We start from the raw sequence: 22,554 nt of genomic DNA, 5'->3' as shown, positions 1-22,554 counted from the left end.
ACGCACCTGCGTTCGCTACGAGAGGTACAGACCTGATATGATTTTAGCAGCCTACACAAGCAACCCTGCACTCTTCCTACTCCCTGCTGACGAGCGGCAACTACCGCGAAACACGTGTCCAGGGATGGCTAACGCTACTCTGACTTGCACGCACCACTGAGCATAGGCGTACCCGCCAACGCTGACTACAGGGACCACAATTCTTCGGGGTAACACGCTAGTGGGTGGAGCAGTGTGCGACCAAGTTGGTGATACATATTTAGTGGCTCTCTGAGCCCCAGAGTCGACGGGCTCATGGTTACGCACCTGCGTTCGCTACGAGAGGTACAGACCTGATATGATTTTAGCAGCCTACACAAGCAACCCTGCACTCTTCCTACTCCCTGCTGACGAGCGGCAACTACCGCGAAACACGTGTCCAGGGATGGCTAACGCTACTCTGACTTGCACGCACCACTGAGCATAGGCGTACCCGCCGACGCTGACTACAGGGACCACAATTCTTCGGGGTAACACGCTAGTGGGTGGAGCAGTGTGCGACCAACTTGGTGATAGGCAACAAAACATGTTGGCCTTTCATTGCTAAATGGCCAAAAATACGCCATTATTTTAATCTCTGGACGCTCACGGCACCCATTAAAAGTATGTTTTGCGAGTGAGTCATACCCCATTTTAACTGAGGATTGCATTTCCTTTCTCATGGGGACCAGTGGGGCACTGAGTGACATCTGCACTGACAGTGCACTTTCATACACTTTCACTGATTTTTCTTTTCATGATTTCTCATCTGTGAGGAATTTTGATTTCACACACTTGTTTCTTTCTTCGGTCAAGAAAGTTACAGATGATGAGAATGTGGGCAAACTGTTGAGTACGTACCAGCAGCCCCCCTTGGAGATACTAACGTGAGGTACTTTCTGACCTTTCTCACACATTTTTTTCACATGAGGTCACAATTCTTTGTGGGTAAAAATTTCTCCTCTTAAAGCATTGTTCAGAATGTGGTACATTGACATTTTATGTTGAAATTGAAAAGTGGGACTAACAGGCTTGCTGGAGTAAATCTGACATGTGAGGGAAGTTTTATGATCAAAAACATCCCCTATGTCTTATAAAAAGAATGAACTGTTCTGAGATAGTCGGGTCTGGTTGTGTTAATAGACCAAGGATAAAGACAGGTGTTCTACAGACTATGCGTGAGGAGAAAGCAGAAGGGACAGAGTTGCGGGACATCGGAGGAGGAGATCCAAATGAGCAGAGAATTGAATTGGGAAGCTCCCATTGTTCACGAGTTACGAGCAAGTAAACCCGGTAACGAAGCAGAAAGAGAGTTTTCAAAACCCGTCACCTGCCGAGGTACCGCTATGGAGAGGGACTGAGGACATGGAGAGTGAAGCGATCGAAACACCGCGCGGACACCGGCAAATCCTCCAGACTAGCCAGGTGTTTGGCCACATACTAAATAGAGGAGTGGGGTTTAGAAGGAAACTGGAAGATATTGGAGAGCAGTAAACAAACAGGTGATTTTACATTAACCCCATCGCTGCTAGGCCTTCCCCCCCTGTGCTAAGCCTTTTTTGGCTATTTTGGGTAGTTCGCGCTTAGGCCCCTGTAACGTTTTGACCACATAAGGTATCCACGCCAAATTTGCGTCCTTTTCTTCCAACATCATGGGGATTCTAAATGGTTTGTGGATTGCCCTGGAGGGGACCCAGAAATTAGACAAAATACAGCAAACAAACTTTTGGGGGCGGGGGGATGGGAAAAAAGGGCTACAGATGAAAGCGTCTGTTTTTTTTCCCTGCAAATGGTATCAACCAAGGGGTTGTGGTGCTGAAATCACCATCTTCCCAGCTTTCAGGGCCAAGCAGACTTTTGTCGGAAAACCAACATTTTTTACATAGTTTTGGCATTTTTCTGAGACATAGCCTATTTTTGCTATTTTTTGTGCTTTCAACATCCTTCCAGTTAATGGTAGAAATGGGTATGAAAGCAATAATGGTTCCTGGAAAGCTCTACATTTTAGAAAAGTAGACAAAATTCTGAATTCAGCAAGGGGTCATTTGTGTAGATCCTTCAAGATTTCTTTATAGAAACTAACAGTTGAATATAGGAAAAATTGAAAATTAGTTGAAAAAAACAGCCATTTGTAACAACGTTTTCACCTGTAACTTCTCTAATTATGACAGCTGTTTGAAAGCAATATACTGTTACATCTGCTGGATGTGAGAAAGTGCCATCTTTCTTGCATGGTATGCCCCCACTTTTTGCTAAATTGCTGAATGTACTTCGATTGAGTGTACCCTGGGTTCCTGCCAATCAGGTGCCCAGGGCCTATGTTCCTTCCTTAAACCACACAAACTCCAAATTGGCAAACCCTAGCCACATGTCAGCCCCTAGTAAATGGTACCCTAGGTACCCAGGGCCCTGTGGCCAGGGAAGGCCTCTAAGGGCTGCAGCACTCATTGTGCTACCCTCAGAGGCCCTGTACCCTTACACACACACTGCCCTTGCAGGCTGAGTGTCTGGGTGCAGGACAAAACAAAGAGTCGACATGGCACACATCACTGTGTACCATGCCCATCACCTACACTGCCAAGGCATATGTCAGCCATCCCTCTAGCTGGGTGCATTACGCCTATGGTGTGGGCACAGGAGCAGGAGCCCTGTGCCCCTACAGTACCCGGGTCCATTCCTGGGCACTGTAAGTGCAGTGCTGTCATTTAAGAGTACATGGTGCTGAGAGCTTGTCAAACACGAGCTCCACAGCACCATATTGGCAACACTGAAGCCTGGGAAGTTTGGTATCAAACTTCTCAGCACATTGAACCCACACTGATGCCAGTGTAGGATTTAATGTACTAAGCACCCCAGAGGGCCTCTTAGAGATGCCCCCTTACAGCTAACTTACAATCCACGTCTGCTCTGAGGCTGCCCAGGCTGCCACACAGCAGACACGTTGCTGGACCCCTGGGTGGGAGAGCCCCTGCTCTCCCGGGCCTGCAACAATGCACATCCTGGGTGAGGTGAGAAATCTCCTCCCCCAAGATGAGCAAAGGGAAGCTTCAAAGGCAGGCCGCCATTTGGAGTTTCCCCAGGCCACTGCAACCCCCCACTCTGGCGGGAAGCTTGGCCGGAAACCCCATACAAGGACAGGGGATGTGCCAGCCTGCCCACCCCACCCCTCAGGTGGGGGAGGCGAGGTGAAGCACATCTCCGGGCTCTCGCCATCTTGAAGATGGGAGGCCCTACCCTATCGGGATTAGGCTACTGCCCCCCTCCCACAGGAGAGAGGCAGGATAGGGGGTGTACCCACCCCAGGACAAGGACCCATTGGTCCCTGGCCTTCACCTACCTGTAACGCCCCTAAATCTAGTATTTAGGGGCCCCCTGAACCTTCCTTCCTGAGATTCCAGATAGAAAACTACAAGAAGAGCAAGAAGACCAAGGACCTGCCCTGCAGCTGCTAAAAAGAGAAGAAGACACCAACTGCTTTGGCCCCAGCCCTACCGGCCTGTCGACTCTCGAACCTGCACCAGCGCGGCATCTCCCGTGGCCAGCAACCTCACCAATCCCGGAGGACCTGGCTACCTTTTGGCTCTAAGCCCCTGGGACTCCCATGAGTAGAGGCTCTACTCGAGAAACCTATCCCTAACTCCTGGCAGCAGCCCGGAACCGCGGACCCAACACACTCTGCACCAGCCAAGCCTGGCCAGTGCCGGAGTGGACAAAGACCCTGAGGACGACCCCACGGCGACTGTGACCCCGAGTCCGGCACCCAAGGACCCCCCTAGACATCCCGGAGGAAGCCTGCAGCCTCAGAACCAAGTGCCACCCCAACCGCGATCAACCAGAGGGTAAGATTCCCGACGTCAAAAGGCACCCCTGCACCCGGCGCCCTGCGGCCCCCTGTGCCCAATCCCGGGGTACCCACCTAACCTACAACTACCCAACTTACCTCTCGAAGTGGTGGTGGCACCTGAAACATCCTCGTCCCCGAGCCTGCAGCCTTTTTCCAAACCGGAACATTCCCATTGATTTCCATTGAACGCCCGAAGGCTCAAAAGCACCCTGCACCCAGCCGCCCGAGTGGCCCTGGCAGTGCCCTCTCTACACTAACCTACTTCCCCACTTGCCCTGAGTAAGTGACCAGGAGCCCAGCTCCCACAGCCGCGTGGCTTGCCAGACAGCAGCCACCAACCAAGGCCCCCCTATCCCTCATAGGATAACATTGGGCCTAACTCTCTCTGCACCCGGCCGTCCTGAAACCGCTGAGGGTGAACCAACTGTACCTACCTGACACTGGGGGACCCCTGAGTCCATGCCCGGAATTTCAACTCTGCCAGTCGAGTACTTACCCTTAAACCGCTAACTTCATTTTCCTCATAGGGTAACATTGACTGGCTTTTTCTTCAAAAATCTTCTAAGTGTGGACTTTTCAAAACTGCAAAAATTCACCAAAAATCAGCCAAGTGACAAAAACGAATTTACTCACCTGCTCCTAGGTGAGCTCCCAGTGCTGGATCTTGGTGCCCAGCCCTGACCCTGAAAAGTGTTCACAACTATACTTACCTCTAACTCATTTTTCTCCCATAGGAAACCATTGTCTGCTTTTCTGTGAAATTTCTTCTAAGTGTCTATTTTTGCAAATTTGAAATATTCTTTTAAAATCGTACCATTTCTGCAAACGAAATTACTTACCTGTTTTTGATAAGGACCCCAGTCCTGGGTCTAGGCACCCGGTCCTGGATTACTAAAGTAACGATAAAGTACTCTACCTGCAATTTGAATTTCTTGCCATAGAGATCCATTGAATGTTTTCTTTGAAATATTTTCTAAGTGCTAACTTTTGAAACAGCTAAATATTATTTAAAAATCATTACAGTTATCAAGTCGACTTTCATCACTTGATTCTGAATACTGACCCAAGGCTGGTTCTAGGAGCCAGACCTGGAATTCCAAAAGTAATCTGAAAAGTAATTTATTACAAATAACCTGAATTTACCATTGAGCTCAATGCATTGTTATGTTTAGGAAATAGGATTGTTTATTGCAACCAACTGTGACTGTTTACACAAATTTATTGCTTAAGACAAAAGTATTTATATTCAACCTCGCATTCTGAGAAAGTATATTTTTACCCCGTGTGGTTCTAAAAATAAAACAAGCATATATTTTATATATATAAACCATTGGCCTAGAGTTCAGTTATTGAGTGTGTGAAACCATTTGCTGACTGAGTGTGTACAATAAATGCTTTACACTGTCCTCTGGTACTGCCTTACTGCTCGACCAAGCTACCACTTTTGAGAGTAAGGTCATACCTAACTTTGACCTCTATCAGCCTCTGGGGGACTGTGGACTCTGTACACCCCGTACCTATTAGGGAACAGTATATACAGAGCCACTTTCTCACATTGGTGGATCAGCGGTGGGATACAAACTTGCATTTGTTGGACTACTTGGTTACCATCTGATCACACGACAGAACTCTTAAAAATTGCCTTTAGAATTCTGATTGGTTTTTCCAAAATTACTAAAAGTCTTGCTAGGGCCTTGCTTAAGTCCCATTAGAATTTTAGAGAAATAAAAGTCACTATAGTCAGGGTAGAGGGTTAGAACTGTCAGGTTAGAATGTCTCAAATAAACCCAGCTATTAGTGATAATAATAACATGGGCCTGGTGGAGGAGCTCGACCTCACACCTTACTTACACTTGTCTTTCAAGGAACTGAGGTCCTTATGTAAACTCAAAAATTTACAAATGGGTCAGCATCCAACCAAACAAGGGCTCCAGGAGCTCCTGGCTGAGTATGCTAAAGACCACCCATCTGAACATGGTGATGGCCAGTCAGATGAGGAAAGGGAAACAGGGGAGGTGGACAGCAACCTCCCCATACTATTCCCTAGGGAGGAGATGGCACCCATACCCTCCAACTCAAGACATAGCATCTGGGCACCTAGAGACCACACAGGTGGCTCTGGTCCCAGAGACAACACTGGGGGACCCCCCAGTGAAGAGGACAGCCTTGTGAGGCTGGCCAAAAGAATAGATCTAGAGTCCAGACTCCTGGCCCTAGAAAAGGAAAGGTGAGAGATGGGTTTAGCACCCATCAATGGTGGCAGCAATAATAAAAACAAGGATAGGGAGGAAACTTCTGACCCTAAAATCCCCAAAGGGATTGTCCCTAAATTTGAGGAAGGTGATGATATCACCAAATGGTTCACAGCCTTTGAGAGGGCTTGTGATATCAGGAAAGTAAAGAAACCTCTCTGGGGGGCACTCCTGTGGAAACTGTTCTCTGGTAACTGCAGGGACAGGCTTCTGACTCTCTCTGGGCCAGAAGCAGGATCCTATGACCTCATGAAGAAAGCTCTGATTGAGGGATTTGGATTCACCACTGAGGAGTATAGAATTAGATTCAGGGGGGCTCACAAAACCCAGACCCAGTCCTGGATTGATTTTGTAGATTTCTCAGTGAAGACACTGGATGGTTGGTTAGCTGGACATGGTGTGCAGGATTTTACTGGATTGTACAATTTATTCATGAAGGAACATATTTTGAGTAACTGCACAAATGAAAAGTTGCATCAGCATTTGGTAGACCTAGGTCTAATTTCTCCCCAAGAATTGGGAAAGAAGGCGGACCACTGGGTCAAGACTAGGGTGACCAAGACAACCACTGGGGGTGACCAAAAGAAGGTGGTCACAAAACCTCCCCAGGGGAAAGGTGGTGAGAATCCCCAAGATAAAAAGTCTGAGTCTTCCAAAGGGCCCCAAAAACCTGTTCAGGTGGGTGGGACCCAAACTACTCCCTATGTGCCCCAACCATATAGGGGGAAGAACTTTGATCCCTTAAAGGCCTGGTGTAATACCTGTAAGAAGCAGGGACACCTAACTGTATCTTGCCCCCAAAACAAAGCCCCTAAGGCACCCAGTACAGCCACTCCTGGGGCAGCGAGTATACAAATGGGATCAGAGGTGTACCCTGAGCAAATCTGGGAACACACTGAAGCAAGTTTAGTCTCCTTGGGAGAAGTGGAGTTTGCCACTGTGGCTGTGTGGCCCCCCAACTTAAAGAAATACTTACAGTACCCCTGGGTAAATGGAACTAGGGTAGAAGCTCTGAGAGATACAGGTGCCAGTGTCACTATGGTGAAAGACACACTGGTTTCCCCTGAGCAATACTTGATTGGGAAGTCTTACCCAGTCACCAACGCTGACAGTGTCACCACTAGTCATCCCATGGCCATGGTAACATTAGGCTGGGGGGGGTTACTGGCCTGAAACAGGTAGTGGTCTCTCCAAAGTTGCCAGCTGCATGCCTGCTTGGAAATGATCTGGAAACCTCAGCCTGGGCTGAGGTTGAGTTAAAGGCCCATGCAGCCATGCTGGGCATCCCTGAATTGGTGTGTGTGCAAACCAGAGCACAGAGCAAGAGGAAGGGTGAAAAAGTAGGTTTGGAGCCTGGAATAATGGCCCAACCAACCAAGAGGAAGGGCAAGAAGACTGGGGGACTAGCTTCTGTACAGCCAAACACTCAGAACCCCTCTCCCCCTGGAGAGGATGTAGATACCCCTGAGGGAACTGAGTCCATGGAGCTTGACCCTTACCAGGTTGAACTCTTGGGCCCAGGGGGACCCTCTAGGGAAGAGCTGTGCCAGGGTCAGCGAGACTGTCCCACTCTTGAAAGCCTGAGACAACAAGCTGCTTCAGAAGCCAGGGGAGATGTCAGTGGTACCCACAGAGCTTATTGGGAAGAGGGATTACTGTATGCTGAGGCAAGAGACCCCACTCCTGGAGCCACCAGGAGGGTGGTAGTGCCACAGAAGTACAGGGAGTTCCTCCTAACTTTGGCTCATGACATCCCCCTAGCTGGACATCTGGGGCAATCCAAAACTTGGGAAAGGTTAGTGAGTCACTTTTACTGGCCCCAGATGCACCAAAAGGTGAAGGAGTTTGTCAGCTCCTGTGTTACCTGTCAGGCCAGTGGCAAGACAGGTGGCCACCCAAAGGCCCCCCTCATTCCACTACCAGTGGTGGGGGTCCCCTTTGAAAGGGTAGGTGTGGACATTGTGGGTCCACTTGAACCTCCCACAGCCTCAGGGAACAAATTCATTCTAGTAGTAGTGGATCATGCTACTAGGTACCCTGAAGCAATTCCACTTAGGACTACTACAGCTCCTGCAGTAGCCAAGGCCCTCCTGGGTGTCTTCACCAGGGTGGGTTTTCCTAAGGAGGTGGTTTCAGACAGAGGTTCCAACTTCATGTCTGCTTACCTAACACACATGTGGAAAGAGTGTGGAGTGCAGTACAAGTTTACTACACCCTACCACCCACAAACCAATGGCCTTGTTGAGAGGTTCAACAAGACATTGAAAGGTATGATCATGGGACTCCCTGAGAAACTCAAAAGGAGGTGGGATGTCCTGTTACCATGCTTGCTTTTCGCTTACAGGGAAGTGCCACAGAAGGGAGTAGGTTTCTCACCCTTTGAACTTCTGTTTGGTCATCCTGTAAGGGGACCACTGTGTCTTGTAAAAGAGGGCTGGGAGAGGCCTCTTCAAGAACCCAAACAGGACATAGTGGACTATGTGCTTGGCCTAAGGTCCAGAATGGCTGAGTATATGGAAAAGGCATCCAAGAACCTTGAGGCCAGCCAGGAGCTCCAGAAGCACTGGTATGACCAAAAAGCTGCACTGGTTGAATTTCAACCAGGGCAACAGGTGTGGGTTTTGGAGCCAGTGGCACCAAGGGCTCTCCAAGACAAATGGAGTGGCCCTTACCCTATCCTAGAGAGAAAGAGTGAGGTCACCTATCTAGTTGACCTGGGCACTAGCAGGACACCCAAAAGGGTCATCCATGTGAACCGCCTTAAACTCTACAATGATAGGGCTGACATCACCATGCTGATGGTGACTGATGAAGAACAGGAAGCAGAGAGTGAGCCACTCCCTGACCTCCTATCCTACAGCCCAAAAGATGGGTCAGTAGATGGTGTGATTTTTTCAGACACCCTCTCTGCCCAACAGCAGACTGACTGCAAGCAAGTCTTGCAACAATATGCTAGCCTCTTTTCCCTGGCCCCTGGTCTGACAAGCTGGTGTACCCATGATGTGGACACTGGTGACAGTGCACCTGTCAAGAACAAAATCTATCGACAGTCAGATCAAGTCAAGGAAAGCATCAAAGCTGAGGTCAGCAAGATGCTGGAGTTAGGGGTCATTGAGCCTTCAGAGAGCCCCTGGGCTAGCCCAGTGGTTCTGGTCCCCAAACCTCATCAACAGGGTGAAAAGAGAGAGATGAGGTTCTGTGTGGACTATAGAGGGCTCAACTCTGTCACCAAGACAGATGCTCACCCTATCCCAAGAGCAGATGAACTGATAGACAAATTGGGGGCTGCCAAATTTCTCAGTACCTTTGACTTAACTGCAGGGTACTGGCAGATTGGCATGGCCCCAGGAGCAAAAGAAAAGACAGCATTCTCCACCCCTGATGGGCATTACCAGTTTACTGTGATGCCCTTTGGGTTAAAGAATGCCCCTGCCACCTTCCAGAGGTTGGTGAACCATGTCCTGGCTGGGTTGGAGTCCTTTAGTGCAGCTTATCTTGATGATATTGCTGTCTTTAGCTCCACCTGGCAGGATCACCTGATCCACCTTGGGAAGGTTTTAGAGGCTCTGCAGAGTGCAGGTCTCACTATCAAGGTGTCCAAATGCCAGATAGGGCAGGGCACTGTGGTGTACTTGGGCCACCTTGTAGGTGGAGGCCAGGTACAGCCCTTACAACCCAAAATCCAGGCCATCATGGACTGGATAGCTCCAACAACCCAGACCCAAGTCAGGGCATTCCTTGGCTTGACTGGGTACTACAGGAGGTTTGTGAAGGGGTATGGGTCCATTGTGACCCCCCTCACAGAACTCACCTCCAAGAAAATGCCCAAGAAAGTTAACTGGACAGTTAGTTGTCAAAGGCTTTTGACACCCTAAAAGAAGCAATGTGCTCAGCACCAATTCTAAAAGCTCCAGATTATGCCAAGCAGTTCATAGTGCAGACTGATGCCTCTGAGCTAGGGATAGGAGCGGTCCTATCCCAGACCAATGATGAAGGCCAAGACCAACCTGTTGCTTTTATAAGCAGAAGACTACTCCCTAGAGAGCAGCGTTGGAGTGCCATTGAGAGGGAGGCCTTTGCTGTGGTTTGGTCCCTGAAGAAGCTGAGGCCATACTTGTTTGGCACTCACTTCCTAGTTCAAACTGACCACAGACCTCTCAGATGGCTAATGCAGATGAAAGGGGAAAATCCAAAACTACTGAGGTGGTCCATCTCCCTACAGGGAATGGACTTTGAAGTGGAACACAGACCAGGGACTGCCCATGCCAATGCAGATGGACTTTCTAGGTTCTTCCACTTAGACAATGAAGACTCCATAGGACAAGGTTAGTCTCATCACCTTTCGTTTGGGGGGGGGTTGTGTGAGAAAGTGCCATCTTTCTTGCATGGTATGCCCCCACTTTTTGCTAAATTGCTGAATGTACTTCGATTGAGTGTACCCTGGGTTCCTGCCAATCAGGTGCCCAGGGCCTATGTTCCTTCCTTAAACCACACAAACTCCAAATTGGCAAACCCTAGCCACATGTCAGCCCCTAGTAAATGGTACCCTAGGTACCCAGGGCCCTGTGGCCAGGGAAGGCCTCTAAGGGCTGCAGCACTCATTGTGCCACCCTCAGAGGCCCTGTACCCTTACACACACACTGCCCTTGCAGGCTGAGTGTCTGGGTGCAGGACAAAACAAAGAGTCGACATGGCACACATCACTGTGTACCATGCCCATCACCTACACTGCCAAGGCATATGTCAGCCATCCCTCTAGCTGGGTGCATTACGCCTATGGTGTGGGCACAGGAGCAGGAGCCCTGTGCCCCTACAGTACCCGGGTCCATTCCTGGGCACTGTAAGTGCAGTGCTGTCATTTAAGAGTACATGGTGCTGAGAGCTTGTCAAACACGAGCTCCACAGCACCATATTGGCAACACTGAAGCCTGGGAAGTTTGGTATCAAATTTCTCAGCACATTGAACCCACACTGATGCCAGTGTAGGATTTAATGTACTAAGCACCCCAGAGGGCCTCTTAGAGATGCCCCCTTACAGCTAACTTACAATCCACGTCTGCTCTGAGGCTGCCCAGGCTGCCACACAGCAGACACGTTGCTGGACCCCTGGGTGGGAGAGCCCCTGCTCTCCCGGGCCTGCAACAATGCACATCCTGGGTGAGGTGAGAAATCTCCTCCCTCAAGATGAGCAAAGGGAAGCTTCAAAGGCAGGCCGCCATTTGGAGTTTCCCCAGGCCACTGCAACCCCCCACTCTGGCGGGAAGCTTGGCCGGAAACCCCATACAAGGACAGGGGATGTGCCAGCCTGCCCACCCCACCCCTCAGGTGGGGGAGGCGAGGTGAAGCACATCTCCGGGCTCTCGCCATCTTGAAGATGGGAGGCCCTACCCTATCAGGATTAGGCTACTGCCCCCCTCCCACAGGAGAGAGGCAGGATAGGGGGTGTACCCACCCCAGGACAAGGACCCATTGGTCCCTGGCCTTCACCTACCTGTAACGCCCCTAAATCTAGTATTTAGGGGCCCCCTGAACCTTCCTTCCTGAGATTCCAGATAGAAAACTACAAGAAGAGCAAGAAGACCAAGGACCTGCCCTGCAGCTGCTAAAAAGAGAAGAAGACACCAACTGCTTTGGCCCCAGCCCTACCGGCCTGTCGACTCTCGAACCTGCACCAGCGCGGCATCTCCCTTGGCCAGCAACCTCACCAATCCCGGAGGACCTGGCTACCTTTTGGCTCTAAGCCCCTGGGACTCCCATGAGTAGAGGCTCTACTCGAGAAACCTATCCCTAACTCCTGGCAGCAGCCCGGAACCGCGGACCCAACACACTCTGCACCAGCCAAGCCTGGCCAGTGCCGGAGTGGACAAAGACCCTGAGGACGACCCCACGGCGACTGTGACCCCGAGTCCGGCACCCAAGGAACCCCCTCGACATCCCGGAGGAAGCCTGCAGCCTCAGAACCAAGTGCCACCCCAACCGCGATCAACCAGAGGGTAAGATTCCCGACGTCAAAAGGCACCCCTGCACCCGGCGCCCTGCGGCCCCCTGTGCCCAATCCCGGGGTACCCACCTAACCTACAACTACCCAACTTACCTCTCGAAGTGGTGGTGACACCTGAAACATCCTCGTCCCCGAGCCTGCAGCCTTTTTCCAAACCGGAACATTCCCATTGATTTCCATTGAGCGCCCGAAGGCTCAAAAGCACCCTGCACCCAGCCGCCCGAGTGGCCCTGGCAGTGCCCTCTCTACACTAACCTACTTCCCCACTTGCCCTGAGTAAGTGACCAGGAGCCCAGCTCCCACAGCCGCGTGGCTTGCCAGACAGCAGCCACCAACCAAGGCCCCCCTATCCCTCATAGGATAACATTGGGCCTAACTCTCTCTGCACCCGGCCGTCCTGAAACCGCTGAGGGTGAACCAACTGTACCTACCTGACACTGGGGGACCCCTGAGTCCATGCCCGGAATTTCAACTCTGCCAGTCGAGTACTTACCCTTAAACCGCTAACTTCATTTTCCTCATAGGGTAACATTGACTGGCTTTTTCTTCAAAAATCTTCTAAGTGTGGACTTTTCAAAACTGCAAAAATTCACCAAAAATCAGCCAAGTGACAAAAACGAATTTACTCACCTGCTCCTAGGTGAGCTCCCAGTGCTGGATCTTGGTGCCCAGCCCTGACCCTGAAAAGTGTTCACAACTATACTTACCTCTAACTCATTTTTCTCCCATAGGAAACCATTGTCTGCTTTTCTGTGAAATTTCTTCTAAGTGTCTATTTTTGCAAATTTGAAATATTCTTTTAAAATCGTACCATTTCTGCAAACAAAATTACTTAACCTGTTTTTGATAAGGACCCCAGTCCTGGGTCTAGGCACCCAGTCCTGGATTACTAAAGTAACGATAAAGTACTCTACCTGCAATTTGAATTTCTTGCCATAGAGATCCATTGAATGTTTTCTTTGAAATATTTTCTAAGTGCTAACTTTTGAAATAGCTAAATATTATTTAAAAATCATTACAGTTATTAAGTCGACTTTCATCACTTGATTCTGAATACTGACCCAAGGCTGGTTCTAGGAGCCAGACCTGGAATTCCAAAAGTAATCTGAAAAGTAATTTATTACAAATAACCTGAATTTACCATTGAGCTCAATGCATTGTTATGTTTAGGAAATAGGATTGTTTATTGCAACCAACTGTGACTGTTTACACAAATTTATTGCTTAAGACAAAAGTATTTATATTCAACCTCGCATTCTGAGAAAGTATATTTTTACCCCGTGTGGTTCTAAAAATAAAACAAGCATATATTTTATATATATAAACCATTGGCCTAGAGTTCAGTTATTGAGTGTGTGAAACCATTTGCTGACTGAGTGTGTACAATAAATGCTTTACACTGTCCTCTGGTACTGCCTTACTGCTCGACCAAGCTACCACTTTTGAGAGTAAGGTCATACCTAACTTTGACCTCTATCAGCCTCTGGGGGACTGTGGACTCTGTACACCCCGTACCTATTAGGGAACAGTATATACAGAGCCACTTTCTCACACTGGACCTTTCTGGTTGTGGGGATATATAGGACTTGTAGGTTCACTACGAACCCGACAAATCCAGAACCAATAATTGAGCAGCGTCTTGCAATGGTTTTTTTATTATGTACAGGGTATATAGCAATTAACTTGGGAAAATATATACATGGAAAAATCGGTATGAAAGACACCTATGTATTTCTGAAATTGGAACAAAATATAGAGTTTAGAAACAGTAGATATTTCCACATTTTCGAAATTGTGAGTACCCATACTAGCATGAGAATTATAGTTCATTTTTCAAAATGACTTTTTTTTTACACATTGTCTTTCATTTGGAAGGCAGAAATGCATCGAAAGTCAATAGGCAATAACAGTTGCTCTACAATTCTGTGTTACCCTAAATCTCCTGATAAAAATGGTACCTCACTTGTGTGGGTAGGCCTAGTGCCCGCGACAGGAAACGTCTCAAAACGCAACGTGGACACACTTTATTTTTACAGTGAAAACTGACCCTTTTTTTTGCCTAGCTGTAGATTTTGAACCCTAGCTCTGCCGGCACCTAGGGAAACCTAGCAAACCTATACATTTTTGAAAACTAGACACCCAGGGTAATCCAGGATGGGGTGACTTGACTGGCTCTCACCAGGTTCAGTTACGCAGAATCCCTTGCAAACCTAAAGATTTGTAAAAAAAAAAAACAACAACATTTTCTTCACATTTCTGTGGTGGAAAGTTCTGGAATCTGCGTGGATCCACAAAATTCCACCCACCCCGCGTTCCCCAATGTCTTCCAAGAACAAGCATTTGCAATGCAATAGGTCTCGCATTTACGAGAGTTTAAGCTATTGGCATTGTAAATGACAAGGCCTTTTAGTTATGTTTTGGTTTTTAAAACATACATAAAAGGCATTGTCATTTACAATGCTAATAGCTTAAAATCTCGGAAATGCGAGACCTATTGTATTGCAAATGCTTGTTTTTCTTGAGTCAGAGGAAGAGCCCAGGCTTCATAAATTGGATGTGAGGAGGGCTCTTCTTATACATCTTGATAAGGCAGGGGTACTCACAAACTTTCTCTTGGGGGCCAAATTTACAGTGTGGTTTGTGGCAGAGGGCTGCACCTTGGGGGCGGAGTCATTGGGGGAGGGGGCGGGGCTAGAGCAACAACAAACAACTGTCACCATGAGGTGGAACACAGGTCCCTGCAGCGGACGCCTTCATCCACTGAGCCACCGGACCCGGCATACACATATCTCTCTCTCTCTCTATCTCTCTCCCTCCGTCCTCCATCTCCCTCCCTCTCCCTCCGTCTCCCTCCCTCTCCCTCCATCTCCCTCCCTCCTCCTTCTCCGTCCCTCCTTCTATCCGTCTCCTCCTCTCCGTCTCCCCTCTCTGTCTCCGTCTCCCCTCTCTCCCTCTCCCTCTCTCCCTCTCCTTCCCTCTCCGTCTCTCTCCATCACACTCCGTCCTCCGTCTCACTCCCTCCTCTGTCTCCCTCCCTCCTCTGTCTCTCTTCCTCCCTCTCGGTCTCTCTCCCTCACTCTCTGTCTCTCTCCCTCCCTCTCTGTCTCTCTCCCTCCCTCTCCATCTCTCTCCCTCCCTCTCCGTCTCCCTCCCTCTCCGTCTCCCTCCCCCCTCTGTCTCCCTCCCCCCTCTGTCTCCCTCCCCCCTCTGTTTCCCTCCCCCTCTGTCTCCCTCCCCCCTCTGTCTCCCTCCCTCTCCCTCTGTCTCCCCCCTCTCTGTCTCCCCCTCTCTGTCTCCCTCCCTCTCTCTCCCTCCCTCTCTCTTCCTCTCTCCCCCTCTCTCTCTCTCTCCCTCTCCGTCTCCCTCCCTCTCCGTCTCCCTCCCTGTCTCCCTCCCTCCCTCTCGCCCCCTCTCTCCCTCCCTCTACCTCCCTCTCCGTCTCCCTGTCTCCCCCTCTCTGTCTCCCCCTCTGTCTCCCTCCCCCCTCTGTCTCCCTTCCCCCTCTGTCTCTCCCTCCCTCTCTCTCCCTCCCTCTCCCCCTCTCCCCCTCTCTCCCTCCCTCTCCGTCTCCCTCTGTCTCCCCCCTCTGTCTCCCCCTCTCTGTCTCTCTCCCTCTCTCTCTCCGTCTCCCTCCCTCTCCGTCTCCCCCTCTTCCCCCGTCTCCCTCCCTCTCCCCGTCTCCCTCCCTCTCCCCGTCTCCCTCCCTCTCCCGTCTCCCTCCCTCTCCCCGTCTCCCTCCCTCTCCCCGTCTCCCTCCCTCTCCCCGTCTCCCTCCCTCTCCGTCTCCCTCTCCGTCTCCTTCCCTCTCCCCCCTTTCCGTCTCCCTTCATCTCCCCGTCTCCCTCCCTCTCCCCGTCTCCCTCCCTCTCCCCGTCTCCCTCCTTCTTCCCGTCTCCCTCCTTCTTCCCGTCTCCCTCCTTCTCCCAGTCTCCCTCCTTCTCCCCGTCTCCCTCCATCTCCCCGTCTCCCTCCATCTCCCCGTCTCCCTCCATCTCCCCGTCTCCCTCTCTCTGTCCGTCTCCCTCTCTCTCTGTCGCCCTCCCTCTCCGTCTCCCTCTTCGTCTGTCTCTTTGCCTCTTTGTCTGTCTCTGCCTCTATCTGTCTGTCCCGGTCTCTGCCTATCTGTCTCTGTCTGTCTCTATTAGTCTCTATCTCTCTCTGTCTGTTTCTGTCTCTCCCTACTGCCCTCTGACACTCTGTCCCCTTAACCGACTCTCACACCCTGTTGTTCTCTTGTCATTCTTTATCACCTAAATATCACAAGAAAGAAGAGACAAGGGTTTGAGTCTACTCTGACTCCCTTAACAATATATAAATCTCACACAATAGAGAAAAACCTCATGGCAAAGATAGTAGTACTATACGTTAGAAACGGGAAAATCAAAAGAATTATTAATACTGCCCTCACACACTTGGTAGTGTCATGCTTCATCATTGGGCCGCATCATACACCCAGGTGCAGACCAACACACTCGATGGAGCGCAATTTTTTTAGAAGATGAAGGACAGTGGTGAGGGTAGAGTGTAATAGAAAAAGACTCCTGGAGAAACGGGACCAAGAGAGGTGCAGATATATTTGTAAAACTGCCTAGGTGTTAACCAGTAAAACGTTATTTAGTGTCAACCTCTGGCAGGATTAAAATTATGAATATGGGGTATTCAGGGAAGGTAACGACCCTTATATCCCCACTGCAGTTACCAACATGTTTCTGCCAGTTTTTTATGCGCCACACCAGGTCGCTCTGGCATTCGTCAGGGTGTTGGTCCCTATTATATATATAGGGGGACAGACCAAAAAATAGGGACCAACACCCTGACGAATGCCAGAGCGACCTGGTGGGGATATAAGGGTCGTTACCGTCCCTGAATACCCCATATTCACATCTCTTGGTCCCGTTTCTCCAGGAGAAAAATTTATTTTCCTTTATGCTTTGAGTAACACTTTTGTGTTTTTGTCTTTTTCTATTACACTCTACCCTCACCACTGTCCTTCATCTTCTAAAAAAATTGCGCTCCATCCAGTGTGTTGGTCTGCACCTGGGTGTATGATGCGGCCCAATGATGAAGCATGACACTACCAAGTGTGTGAGGGCAGTATTAATAATTCTTTTGATTTTCCCGTTTCTAACGTATAGTACTACTATCTTTGCCATGAAGTTTTTCTCTGTTGTGTGAGATTTATTCTTTATCACCTCCCTCCCCCGCCGCCGCGCCCTCCCCCTTCGCTTGTGTGGCAGCTGAGGCAGCTTCCCTTCCAGGGCACACACACAGCCCCACTGAGTACTTCACAGGTCTTTAAGAGACCATTTGCATGATAACGAGGCTTTGTTGTATTTCACCTCTTAGCGCCCCAGCAGCTCCACTCGGACTATCGCTTGAATTCCCGGGCCCCCACAGAGCAGAATCTGTGTTTGCTGACACTGTTAAAAAAAAAACAAAAAAACACCGGTACGATGTCTGCAAGGTCCGCGGGCCGCCAAGAAAGGCTTGCCGGGCCGCAGGCGGCCCGTGGGCCGTACTATGAGTACCCCTGTGATAAGGTATCCTTCATTGCAACAAACCCTTTGTTAACTTTGGCCCAGCTACGAGGGGTGAGAAGCCATTAACTGACTCACTTAGTAGAAGGATTAGATATCTACTATCATTAGCATACAGGGCAACGAGTTACGAGGAGGCTATTAGGGTGATCCAAAAGGGGGATGTGTCCGTATATGAAAGAAGTCCAGAGGGCATCAATTTCAGAAATATATATATACGCCATTGTGAGAGGGGACCGATCCCAAGTTATCGCTTACCTGGAGTGGTCCGCCATATACACGGGACTACGGCACCTATGGGAGCCTCCGCCCAACCTCGGAGGTCCATTGCGACATCCGCGGAAAAGATAACATTCCCCCCTTGTCCTCTGCCTCCACAGGAACGGGACGTCGGCGCCGAGGTCGCGGATGAATGAGGGATTAACCCCGGAAGCGATGCAGTCCCGGAAGTAAAAAGGGCCGGAACCCACAGAGAGGGGGGTGAAGCAGACGGAGTGCGGGAAGAGTCGGGAAGCGGAGAAGAAGCAGCAAAAGAAGACGGCGGCGTAGAAGACGATACGAAGACAGAAGGCGAGGAATACAGAGAAGAGGACGAGAAGTGGTACGAAGATTGGTGGTCCCCACCGGAGGAGGCTGGAGAGCGGCCGCAACTCAGCTGAGTTGCGGCGGAGCCGGTGAGTAATCGCAAACAGGGGAAAGAGGGTATTGGGAGGCGGGAGGTGACTGACCGGGAGTGAAGAGAGGGGCTTGAAGTCAGCCACGGGGATTTTCTTTCTGCATGTGCCCCTTTCCGCCCGCCTTTTGTTTCAGCTGGGACCCTTTTGGACGGAGAGGAGGAACAGCGGGGGCTTAAGACTGACTGGAACTTACAGTCGACCTCGGGAAACAAAAACACCCTACCCTGACCCCCTCTCCATTACCCGGTACCCCACTATTGACACCTCCCTAGAACTAGGGTTTCACACATTCAACCACGGTGGTGCGGTGACGGTCATATAAGCCCTAGGGCTTATTAGTACGAAGGTGAATGACGGCTCCTTATTTTCCCCTCTTATGAGCCTCCGTGGGAAACCCTTCAGCCCAGGAGAAAAACAGCCAGAAGAGAATTCCGAAGAAAAAGACGAACTACGGAAAGCAGAGGAGCCCGGGTAGAAAGCCGACAGCCCTACAAAGACTTTAACCGGTCCAAACCCTATCATCTCAAATAAAACACGTCGAGCATCACACTACACACGGCCTCCTCGTCTGATTATCCGGCCTGCGCTCCCACAGGTGGTGTCAGAAGTGGGATTAACCAGAGACATGGAGGCTGTACTCAACAAGATGGCGGAAAACCAAGAGAGTTTGGGAAAAGCAATGGAGAGATTCCTCACGGTGGTGGAAGAAGACCGGGGGAAACTGCAACAAGTTATTACCGATCAAGGCCAGTCCCATGATTCTACAATGGGGAAAATCGCTGACGCCCTTGGCCAACAGAGAGGCCCAAGTACGCTCCCCTCAGTAATCCTCCAGAAGTATGTCAGTGGAGAGGACCCTGAATATTTCTTTAATAACTTTGAGAGAATGGCGTTAGCTGCAGCTTGGCCAGCCGACAAGTGGGGACAATATCTAGGTCCCTTACTATCCGGGGAGTTGCAAGCATCATACCAAGCCGCAAATATCCTGGGAGTAACCCCCTACCCGGAAATTAAACAGTGTATCATGGAACGCCTAGGCATCGATGACGAAACATAACGAATGAGACTCAGACAGATCAAAGAGGGACCTCAAGAAACGCCCAGAACCCTATACTTTAGGGTGAAAGATATGGCCGACCGATGGTTAAAACCCACCACCGCCACCAAGGAAGACATCATGGCCAAAGTATATTTAGAACAATACTTATCTTCCCTTCATCCTCCCATTCAAAAATGGGTCAGACAACATGCTCACCTGACCATAGAGTCCGCCGTAGAGATAGCCAGCGCCTACAGCAGAGCTCAAGAGGCACAGAAGGGACAAGATGAGCACCTATGGAGAGCAGGGATAAGCGGGACTCCTCGCCCCCCTCGAATTCCGCTGGTACGAAAGCCGGACCCTGTTACTATCATCCCAGGTCCCCCCCCCCCTTCAGGACCCCGGGCCCTCCTCCGTTTAGACCTCCTGCACCTGGACCCCAATGTTTTAACTGTGGTAGATTAGGACACATAGCCCGGTTTTGTCCTCAGAAGGAGGAACCCATGGAGATCGGCGTTGCTTGGAACTACTGCTGTCTTTCCCAGAACCAGCAACCACCCCCGTACCGCTGTGGCGTTTATGTGAACGGACAGCCTATGACAGCGTTAGCCGATACAGGCTGCCGACAAAGCGTCATCCGACCTCAGGATCTAGGTCGTAAACTTGGGGTTCTCGACGGAACTGTACATATACAGTGCATACACGGGGATACCAAGGCTTACCCCACCACTCATGTTCGTACACAACATGCTACGGATCCTGGCTCCGATTTAAAAGTCGGTCTCATTCCACATCTGCCGGAGCAAATCATACTCGTAAACGACTACACACAATTGTCTGACTTACTCATGAAATGATCCCCAGACGAGAAGGACTGGTGGACTGTTGCTCCCTACTCACAGGACGAGAGTCCCGAATGGCCCCCCTCTAAATCTAGAAAAACAAAGAACCAAAGACGGAAAGAGAAGGGACATCCTTTTTCCGCTTTTCCAGTACGGATAGAAGAGAATCCGTGGGAAAAGGACAGAAACTTCCGTGCAGCCCAGAGAGAGGACCCGGTTCTACAGGAAGCCTGGAACCGTGCCATAGACCAGGAAGATCCTCTACACGTAGGTCCTCATTTATTTATCAAGAATGGCCTTTTATACAGAAAGGCCAAACCCACTGGTAACCTCCAGTTGTTGGTCCCCACCCCATTCAGGGAGAAAGTCCTCTACTTGGCACATAGTCATTTACTGGGAGGTCATTTTGGGGAGGAGAAAACTGAACAGTTAATACTGGAACAATTTTATTGGCCGGGCATATACAAACAAGTAAAGACATATTGCTGTGAGTGCCCTATATGTCAAAAAAACAGTACGTATAGGCCACCAAAAGCCCTGTTACAACCTCTCCCCATAATAGAGGAACCGTTTTGTAGGATTGGAATGGACCTTATAGGACCATTACTACCCTCCCGTAGTGGTTGTCGCTATGTGCTGGTCCTGGTAGACTATGCCACAAGATTTCCAGAAGCCATTGCCTTAAAACATCCCGATGCCACCAGCATAGCCAAAGCCATGATAGCGGTATTTTCTCGGGTTGGATTCCCGAAGGAAATTTTGACAGACCAGGGAATCCCATTTGTATCCAAATTAATGAAGCAAGTGTGTGCTCAGTTGGGGATAAAACAGATACAAACAGCAGCATATCATACCCAGACCGACGGTCTGGTCGAACGGTACAATGCCACCCTCAAGACAACATTAAAAAAACTCCTTGCTCTGGAATCAAAACGGTGGGAGGATATGTTACCGTTAGCGCTATATGCGATCCGGTGTAAAACCCAGAAAAGCACCGGATATTCCCCATTTGAACTCCTGTATGGACACCAACTCCGATCCTTACTGGACATGGTGCGTGAGACCTGGGAGGCAGAACCAGACCACTCCAAACCGCTAGTAGAATACGTAGAGCAGCTTCGAACCCATCTGAGACAAATACGAACGATAGTGAGGAACAATATGGAGAAAGCGCAGGCAGCCCAAAAAGCGCAATACGACAAAAAAACAAAGAGTAGAACCTTTTCAGTAGGAGATGCGGTATTGCTTATGATGGCCTCCTCCGACCACAAATTGTTAGGGCAATGGCAAGGCCCCTACATTGTGTTAGAAAGGGTAACACCCGTTACATATAAACTAGAGCTCGATAAAAGCCGGGACCCAACCCAAATATACCATGTGAATCTCCTGAAACGATGGGAAGGGCCCCTCCCATCCTTGGTAGGAAACGCGAGGAAGGCCACCCCCTTATATGATCGATGTATTGACACTGAGTTGCCCCCTGGTTTAAAGAACGAGTTATTGACCACCCTACTCCCCCTGCAGAATATCTTCTCCTTGACACCAGGGAGAACTACATTGGTAGAACACTCGATAAAAACAGCTGCAGGAAAAACGGTACGACTTCGCACTTACCGTATACCTGAGGCCCGCAGAAACATAATCCGAGACGAGGTACAACCGATGCTACAAATGGGTATAATAGAACCCTCCATAAGTGAATGGAACTCACCTGTTGTTCTCGTGCCACAACCAGATGGCTCGGTACGTTCTGTATCGATTTCAGGGAGGTCAATAAAATCTCAGAGTTCGACACCTATCCCCTGCCCAGGGTAGAAGAGATGATAGAGCGGATCGGTAAGGCCAAATATATTAGTACCCTTGATTTATGTAAGGGGTACTGGCAAATCTCTCTTAGACTCCAAGACAGAGAGAAGACGGCCTTTTCCACTCCTGATGGGTTGTTCCAATTTGTAGTACTCCCTTTCGGGTACCTTTCAGAGGGCTATGAATCGGATCCTACAACCGCATGAAAGGTACGCCGGGGCTTACATAGATGATATCGTCATCTACAGTGAGACCTGGGAGCAACATCTAACCCACCTCTATAAAGTGATCCAGGCTTTAGGCGGTCATGGTCTTAAAATCAACCCGGCCAAAAGCCACCTAGTGGCACAAACCGTAAGATACCTGGGATACTTGTTAGGAGAAGGAGTCATTCGCCCCCAAAACAATAAACTGACTGCCATTTCACATATCCCCGTACCTCCCGAGATCTCTGGGCCTTTTTAGGACTACTTGGGTATTATAGAAGGTTTATACCCCAGTTTTCCCAGATAGCCGCCCCCCTCACCGATCTCTTACA

General features: G+C 49.8%; 1 long non-coding RNA gene across 1 annotated transcript in view; it reads left to right on the top strand.

Moving 5' to 3' along the window:
- Positions 1 to 22,554, top strand: part of LOC146810829 (uncharacterized) — a 161,740-nt gene that overhangs the window by 10,079 nt on the left and 129,107 nt on the right. Inside the window, exon 2 of the long non-coding RNA XR_014965743.1 lies at positions 18,033 to 18,326. This is a non-coding gene — a long non-coding RNA (uncharacterized LOC146810829). The remainder of the gene's footprint in view (positions 1 to 18,032; positions 18,327 to 22,554) is intronic.

This window comes from Triturus cristatus, chromosome 7, assembly GCF_964204655.1.
Source record: "Triturus cristatus chromosome 7, aTriCri1.1, whole genome shotgun sequence".
Classification (NCBI taxonomy): Eukaryota; Metazoa; Chordata; class Amphibia; order Caudata; family Salamandridae; genus Triturus; species Triturus cristatus.
This window is presented reverse-complemented; position numbering and strand designations above follow the sequence as displayed.